Source organism: Diorhabda sublineata, chromosome 8 (assembly GCF_026230105.1).
Source record: "Diorhabda sublineata isolate icDioSubl1.1 chromosome 8, icDioSubl1.1, whole genome shotgun sequence".
Classification (NCBI taxonomy): Eukaryota; Metazoa; Arthropoda; class Insecta; order Coleoptera; family Chrysomelidae; genus Diorhabda; species Diorhabda sublineata.
The window spans coordinates 28,401,962-28,409,733 of record NC_079481.1 but is presented as its reverse complement, the minus strand read 5'-3'; positions in this window follow the sequence as shown (position 1 = coordinate 28,409,733).

Sequence of the window (7,772 nt, the reverse complement as noted above, 5' to 3'; positions counted from 1 at the left end):
GGAATGGACATGCACTCTTCATCATAAACCTCAATCAGTTGCCGATGAATCTCCACGAGCGGTAGCTCAGTTGTGTGGAGAAACAGGCTTATTGCTTGAGCCTCGCACTTGACAGGAATGGTGATTAACATGTTCATCTCTGACGGCTGTCAAACGAACACTGAGCGACGAGCTCGAGAGTCGGGGAACCACTGCGCACGGCACTGTTGTCGGATTTAGCTTAGCACTTTACCTCGTGACTGTACATTGGAAACTTAATTTTAGATGTGAATTTAGACTCTATCAGCCAGCTCAACAAACAGTTTTTTTGACATCATATTAAATACTTTGCTGGGTGTCTTTGGAGCTCCTTGGTAGCACCAAACATTCTGTTTGTTTTGTTTTGATTTTCTGTAATAAAAGAATGCAGAAACGATTTCTTTTTATTTCCTTCTGTTTCTTTGTTGCCATTTGCCTTCACTTAGAATTTTGTTCACTGAACTGAATGTAGAAAACTCGTTGCTGTAGTCTGACAACTTCATGTCGCCTGTTTGTGACTTAATCATTTTCTAGGTTATACAAAGACATTTTGAAGTATTATAGATCTAATTGATAAATTTTTAGTTGAACTTTTCTTCAAGATTCTCAATCTTTTCTCTATGTGTATAATTGGACACAACTATTGCAATTCCCACGTAATGCGTGCACCTTTTTTCGCCTTTGGGTTAGAGTATTACAAAACATTTAATTGCGTTTAATCCGTCGAGTATCATCAGTAATTAATAATTAAATTGGATGCTGTGGCCGTCTACTTCAAAATACATCTTCTCCCCCACGTCCCGACCTGGTGAATTATGGGCCGGTCTCGTTACCGCAGGCCGTACACCTCCGAAACGAATAAATAACCTCTATCTGTCTCTGTTTCGAATAAAACGAAGTCTATGTGAGAAATTTTTATCGCGTTAACGAAATTAATAAATATTTTTAAATTAGTTTGAAATGCAATTATTCCGAAATATCTCGTTTTTAAAACATTACGTTTTGTCACCGTTTATATATCTCAAAATAATCTTCGGTGGAGATCGTCAGAACATAGACATTCCTCGTACGAAATTTTTTAACGTAAAGATAAAACGAGATTTACAACATCGAGAATTACAAAATGCCTGTAAATAACACAATCAGTTGAAAACGCGAGGGTGGAACATGTCGACGGTGGCTAGACAACCTCAAGTTACAGCCGGACGGGATTCTTAAAATTACGATCCAGTTGTCGTAGTCATCACAATGGACGATCTCGAACAACACTTTTACATGTTTTACTTTATTTATCTGTCAGAAACGTATTTTATTTGGGAGAATATGCGATTAATACTGATTATATGTAGGAAAATCTAAATTTTTTTCCAACTGCCAATACGATGTAAAAAATGTTGAACTTTATGATAAAGTGATAACAACGGTATTTTTATGAAACAAAAATCACTTCGCGACAGGTGACAGATTCAGTTAATAGCTAGATAAACGTTTTCAAAACTTCATCCGGTTAGTTTTGTATAATCTCCAACAGTTTGAAACACTCTGTTCGGAATACTGAGTTCTATTAAACTACTTTTATATTGTAATGTAGATCTATGAGCGACAACTAACAGGTGGCAGTTAGTTTCAAAAGTTAATAGCTTTGTTCGCGTTTTCATAACTTCATCCGGTTCGTTTTGTATAATCTCCAACAGTTTGAAACACTCTGTTCGGAATACTGAGTTCTATTAAACTACTTTTATATTGTAATGTAGATCTATGAGCGACAACTAACAGGTGGCAGTTAGTTTCAAAAGTTAATAGCTTTGTTCGCGTTTTCATAACTTCATCCGGTTCGTTTTGTATAATCTCCAACAGTTTGAAACACTCTGTTCGGAATACTGAGTTCTATTAAACTACTTTTATATTGTAATGTAGATCTATGAGCGACAACTAACAGGTGGCAGTTAGTTTCAAAAGTTAATAGCTTTGTTCGCGTTTTCATAACTTCATCCGGTTCGTTTTGTATAATCTCCAACAGTTTGAAACACTCAGTTCGGAATACTGAGTTCTATTAAACTACTTTTATATTGTAATGTAGATCTATGAGTGACAACTATCAGGTGGCAGTTAGTTTCAAAAGTTAATAGCTTTGTTCACGTTTTCATAACTTCATCCGGTTAGTTTTGTATAATCTCCAACAGTTTGAAACACTCTGTTCGGAATACTGAGTTCTATTAAACTACTTTTATATTGTAATGTAGATCTATGAGTGACAACTAACAGGTGGCAGTTAGTTTCAAAAGTTAATAGCTTTGTTCGCGTTTTCAAAACTTCATCCGGTTAGTTTTGTATAATCTCCAACAGTTTGAAACACTCTGTTCGGAATACTGAGTTCTATTAAACTACTTTTATATTGTAATGTAGATCTATGAGTGACAACTAACAGGTGGCAGTTAGTTTCAAAAGTTAATAGCTTTGTTCGCGTTTTCATAACTTCATCCGGTTCGTTTTGTATAATCTCCAACACTTTGTTCGGAATACTGAGTTCTATTAAACTACTTTTATATTGTAATGTAGATCTATGAGCGACAACTGACAGGTAACAGTTAGATTCAAAAGTTAATAGCTTTGTTCACGTTTTCAAAACTTCATCCGGTTCGTTTTGTATAATCTCCAACACTTTGTTCGGAATACTGAGTTCTATTAAACTACTTTTATATTGTAATGTAGATCTATGAGCGACAACTGACAGGTGACAGTTAGATTCAAAAGTTAATAGCTTTGTTCACGTTTTCAAAACTTCATCCGTTTCGTTTTGTATAATCTCCAACAGTTTGAAACACTCAGTTCGGAATACTGAGTTCTATTAAACTACTTTTATATTGTAATGTAGATCTATGAGTGACAACTAACAGGTGGCAGTTAGTTTCAAAAGTTAATAGCTTTGTTCACGTTTTCATAACTTCATCCGGTTAGTTTTGTATAATCTCCAACAGTTTGAAACACTCTGTTCGGAATACTGAGTTCTATTAAACTACTTTTATATTGTAATGTAGATCTATGAGCGACAACTGACAGGTGACAGTTAGATTCAAAAGTTAATAGCTTTGTTCACGTTTTCAAAACTTCATCCGTTTCGTTTTGTATAATCTCCAACAGTTTGAAACACTCAGTTCGGAATACTGAGTTCTATTAAACTACTTTTATATTGTAATGTAGATCTATGAGTGACAACTAACAGGTGGCAGTTAGTTTCAAAAGTTAATAGCTTTGTTCACGTTTTCATAACTTCATCCGGTTAGTTTTGTATAATCTCCAACAGTTTGAAACACTCTGTTCGGAATACTGAGTTCTATTAAACTACTTTTATATTGTAATGTAGATCTATGAGTGACAACTAACAGGTGGCAGTTAGTTTCAAAAGTTAATAGCTTTGTTCACGTTTTCAAAACTTCATCCGTTTCGTTTTGTATAATCTCCAACAGTTTGAAACACTCAGTTCGGAATACTGAGTTCTATTAAACTACTTTTATATTGTAATGTAGATCTATGAGCGACAACTGACAGGTGACAGTTAGATTCAAAAGTTAATAGCTTTGTTCACGTTTTCAAAACTTCATCCGGTTCGTTTTGTATAATCTCCAACACTTTGTTCGGAATACTGAGTTCTATTAAACTACTTTTATATTGTAATGTAGATCTATGAGCGACAACTGACAGGTAACAGTTAGATTCAAAAGTTAATAGCTTTGTTCACGTTTTCTTATTTACATCCGGTTCGTTTTATATAATCACGAACAGTTCTATCCATTATAAGTCTTGTTGAATATTACAGTTTCCATAATACTTTTATATTGGATCATAGATCTACGAGTGACATGTGACAGATGACAGTTGAATTCATAATTTTACAATTTTTCATTCGTTTTTATTACGTAGTTCAAAATCCTTTCAAAACGGCGCTGGTGTAGAGGTGTATTGAAAATTTCTTACTCTGTACAAAAGTGTGAAAAGTTGTCAAGAGTGTACTGATATAAGGCACATTACCCTAATACTATTGTGGCGCCATCCTTATTTAGCACATTTCGATTGACACTTTTTCATACACACAAATTGTTATCCTTATCTCTACCACTCGTGATTCAACTTCAACCACAATGAAGATTCTGTATTGATTTAGGTGACGAACAGATTTAGATGAATACATTGAAGACGGTCTACAGAAGCATGTCGTGCTTTTCGCTTCTTCCCTCGGAAAGTTGACATATATTCAATGGTTTGCCCAGACCCCAATTCAATTGAACAAGTCCCTGTAATGGAAAATAGGAAACAAATGTCAGATGCTCTAAGCGAAATTTCACATGAAATGCCTCAACAGATTCTGAGCATCGGAGAGAAGATATTGAGAGAACTGAAAATGTATTTACCTTTCAATTATTGTTATTACGTTTGAATTAAAAGTTATTAAACGAGAAATTGTGAATATCAAAATAGTCGCCATACTAAAGTGTAAAGTAAATGGGACGTCTAGTATAAATGAGAAATGTATACGACTTGTCGGTATTATTTTTATTTTGTAGCAGAACAATAATATGTAAAGCCTTGCCTTACTCATGTACATACAGCTATAGAATATCAGAATGTCATTATTTTCAAGAATGCCTTCATTATCACATAATGTTCTATGGAATTCCGATTTAAATGGCACAAGCAGGACAGAACAAGCCACTCTTAAGTTATCTATACTCGTTTTACAAGGAGAAACTGCAAAAGTTTGTCTAAAACATAAAATTTTAATTAACCAACTAACCAAATGTTAATATCTTGAATAGAGTCTAATAAAACGAAAGGAAATTAGGTTAGAATCTCGTACAAATCGATGTTTATCCTCACGTCAAAAAACACGAAATGCATCGGGACGTTAATAAGCCAAAATTTTCTCTTACTCTAACGTTATTTACACACTATACAATACACTTTACTTATAATAATTTACTTATAAATATAATTTAAATAATTTCCACGATTACTTTTACTAATTCCTTCTTTTCCCTACAACTATTTACTTAAAACTGACTAACTGCGTTTAAACAATCATTCATATACATAAATAAAATTGTACAAAGTTCTAAAACAAAAAGAAACATCAAAAGAAATGAATAAATAGACTTTAGAAGAAATTATGTAATAAAATCGCCCGCTACTAAAAAAATTATATCAAATGCGTGTCCGCCATTTACAAAAAACAGATGAAAGGCGCCGCGAGAATTCACCTAATTTTAAAATTCCATTGTAGCTGGACAGGGCCGGACTAAGGACCCATTTCGCGAGCTTGTTCGTAACATTACTTTATCCTGTGGAAAATTCAAATAAAAGATAGTGATTTTGATATTCAGTGAGGATTATCAATTCTATAGGGAAGGTATAGAGTGGACCATGCATCTCTTTGAGATATAACTAGTGAAAGAATTGAAACAAAATGATTTAATTATGAGATACTCCCTTTCACTTAAATTGGCATGTCAACAAACAAAATTGCAGATTTTGGAGTAGAGACAACCCTAAATTAAAACACCAAACACCTTTACATTCTTCAAACGTGACGTTTTAGACGGCAATCTTCAAAAAACATAAATAGTCGTTACTTTGTTGAGTCTGTGAATATGATACTTAAAAAATTGCTTAAAAAATATCACTGTGTCAAAGTTTGAAGACGCTACGTTGTTTAGTATTTGTTTGGCAGCTATCAATAGTGAACATTTTCAGTGAATTTGTAAACATGGAAAAAATTGGTCATAGTTATGTGATTCAATACTTTTATTTGAAAGGCCTTATTCCAACCAATGTAAAAGCTGAACTAGATTCTACTCTAGATGAGACTGGTCCTTTCTTATTCACAGTAAAATATTGAGTAGCAGAGTTTAAACGAGGCCGTCCGAAGACCAGTGGTCGACCAAATTAGGTGAAGACTCTAGAAATGCTGAAGAAAATCCATAAAATAGTATTGGATAATGGTCGATTGTAAGTGCGCGAGCTAGCAGACATAGTAGACATTGCAAAAAGTGCGGTTCATCGTATATTAACTGAAAATTTGGACATGAGAAAGCTGTGTGCCGCCTTTGCTCACAAGGGAACAAGAACAGCGTCGTGAAGATGTTTCTGTACCATGATTGGTACAGAAATAAAGCCCCGTTTCGTAACCATAGAAGAAACATGGGTCCATCACTTCCCAGCTGAAATAAAAGAACAATCTAAACAATGGACTGGAAAGGGAAAACCGACTCCAATGACCAAAATTAATGAATTCAAGTTTGACTTGCTACTTCATGGACCCTGTGTGCCAGATTTAGCTATTTTGAACTTATTGAACATCGCTGAGAAAAGTGTATGGAGTTAAAAGGAGATTATGTTAAAAAAATCAATATATGTTTTGTTTTCTTTTGTGTTTTCTTTGTTGAATCAAGAGAGATACTTCATGGATTCCCCCCCACTGCCCAAACCTTTGTCGAGCTCGATTTCTATTCACAAGGCATCCTCAAACATCGAGTCCTTGTTGATAAATTGAGATCAAAACTTCAATTAAATAAGGTACGTACTCGGCACTATGTGTCGGAGTATTTCTATTATCTTAGGCTGGAAACACACGAGACATGCAAATACACCCAGTTGGGTGGATAGGGAGGAGAAACCTATAACAGACAATGTGTCATCGATAAGGCACACAACAAAAACTCACGTCTAGATATAAGCATGAAAATTTCTTTTGTGGAATTGTAAGCAGATAGTATGATCAACACTCCAAATTTCTCCCGGACCGTGTGTCGCCAGCATAAGGGTTCTAAGTTCTAGGAATGAGGCCACTTAGACAATATTAGTTATAAAAAATTTGATGTTTGTTAGTTTGAATTTGATGAGTTTTTTTCTCATGATAATTTCAAAAGTGCTTTGATGTATGGTGAACCCTGTACACATCTTGTATCTCAGTGATGTAAGAAGAAAGATCGACTATATTTATAAACAACAGAACGAACTACATTCTGCAAAGACAACAATCAATTGTTTATTATATTGATTATAGTCCCGATATAAGTACTAGATCGAAACGAGGAAGAAATAGATTTTCAATAGACATCTTTTGTCATCGCTTCCCACGTACCTTAAGCCCACTAAATAAAAAAAAAATGTAATGAATATTTACTAGCGTGAAACAAACTTACTACCGACATGTCGGGAATATAAATAAATAAACAAGAAAGAAAAGAGAACACAGCTTCGAATGATTTGAATGAATCAAATCAAAGCGAAAGCAACAAATTTTATGTCTGAATGGGATAGAATTGTGAACCAGATGGTCGTTCGACGGTTCAACGCCAACTTAAACATCTTTTGCGTGGGTATTCGGTGCACTTTCCGTGGGCTTGGCTCGCGCTCCGCGGATGCCCAGAATTTATATAATTTTTACTAAACGACAAATGCTATGCGAGTTAAATTAATTACAAAAACGATTGATGACACATGGATGAATTAGAATTTTTCGAAAATGTTTCGTATAAATGCGGTTTTTTGTGAATATTTAGAAATTTTGTTAGTTAAATGAAACATTCTCGTAAATATACGATCTGAATTTTAAGCCTCCTCCATGTAAATCCATTAATTGGATCAGTGTTTCAAAAACTTTTGTGTGCCGTGTCCTTAGCTTCTCTAGAATTCTTCCGACCATCTATGTTACATACATAAGTTTTAATATTAAGAAATTGAATTGTTCAAGAAAC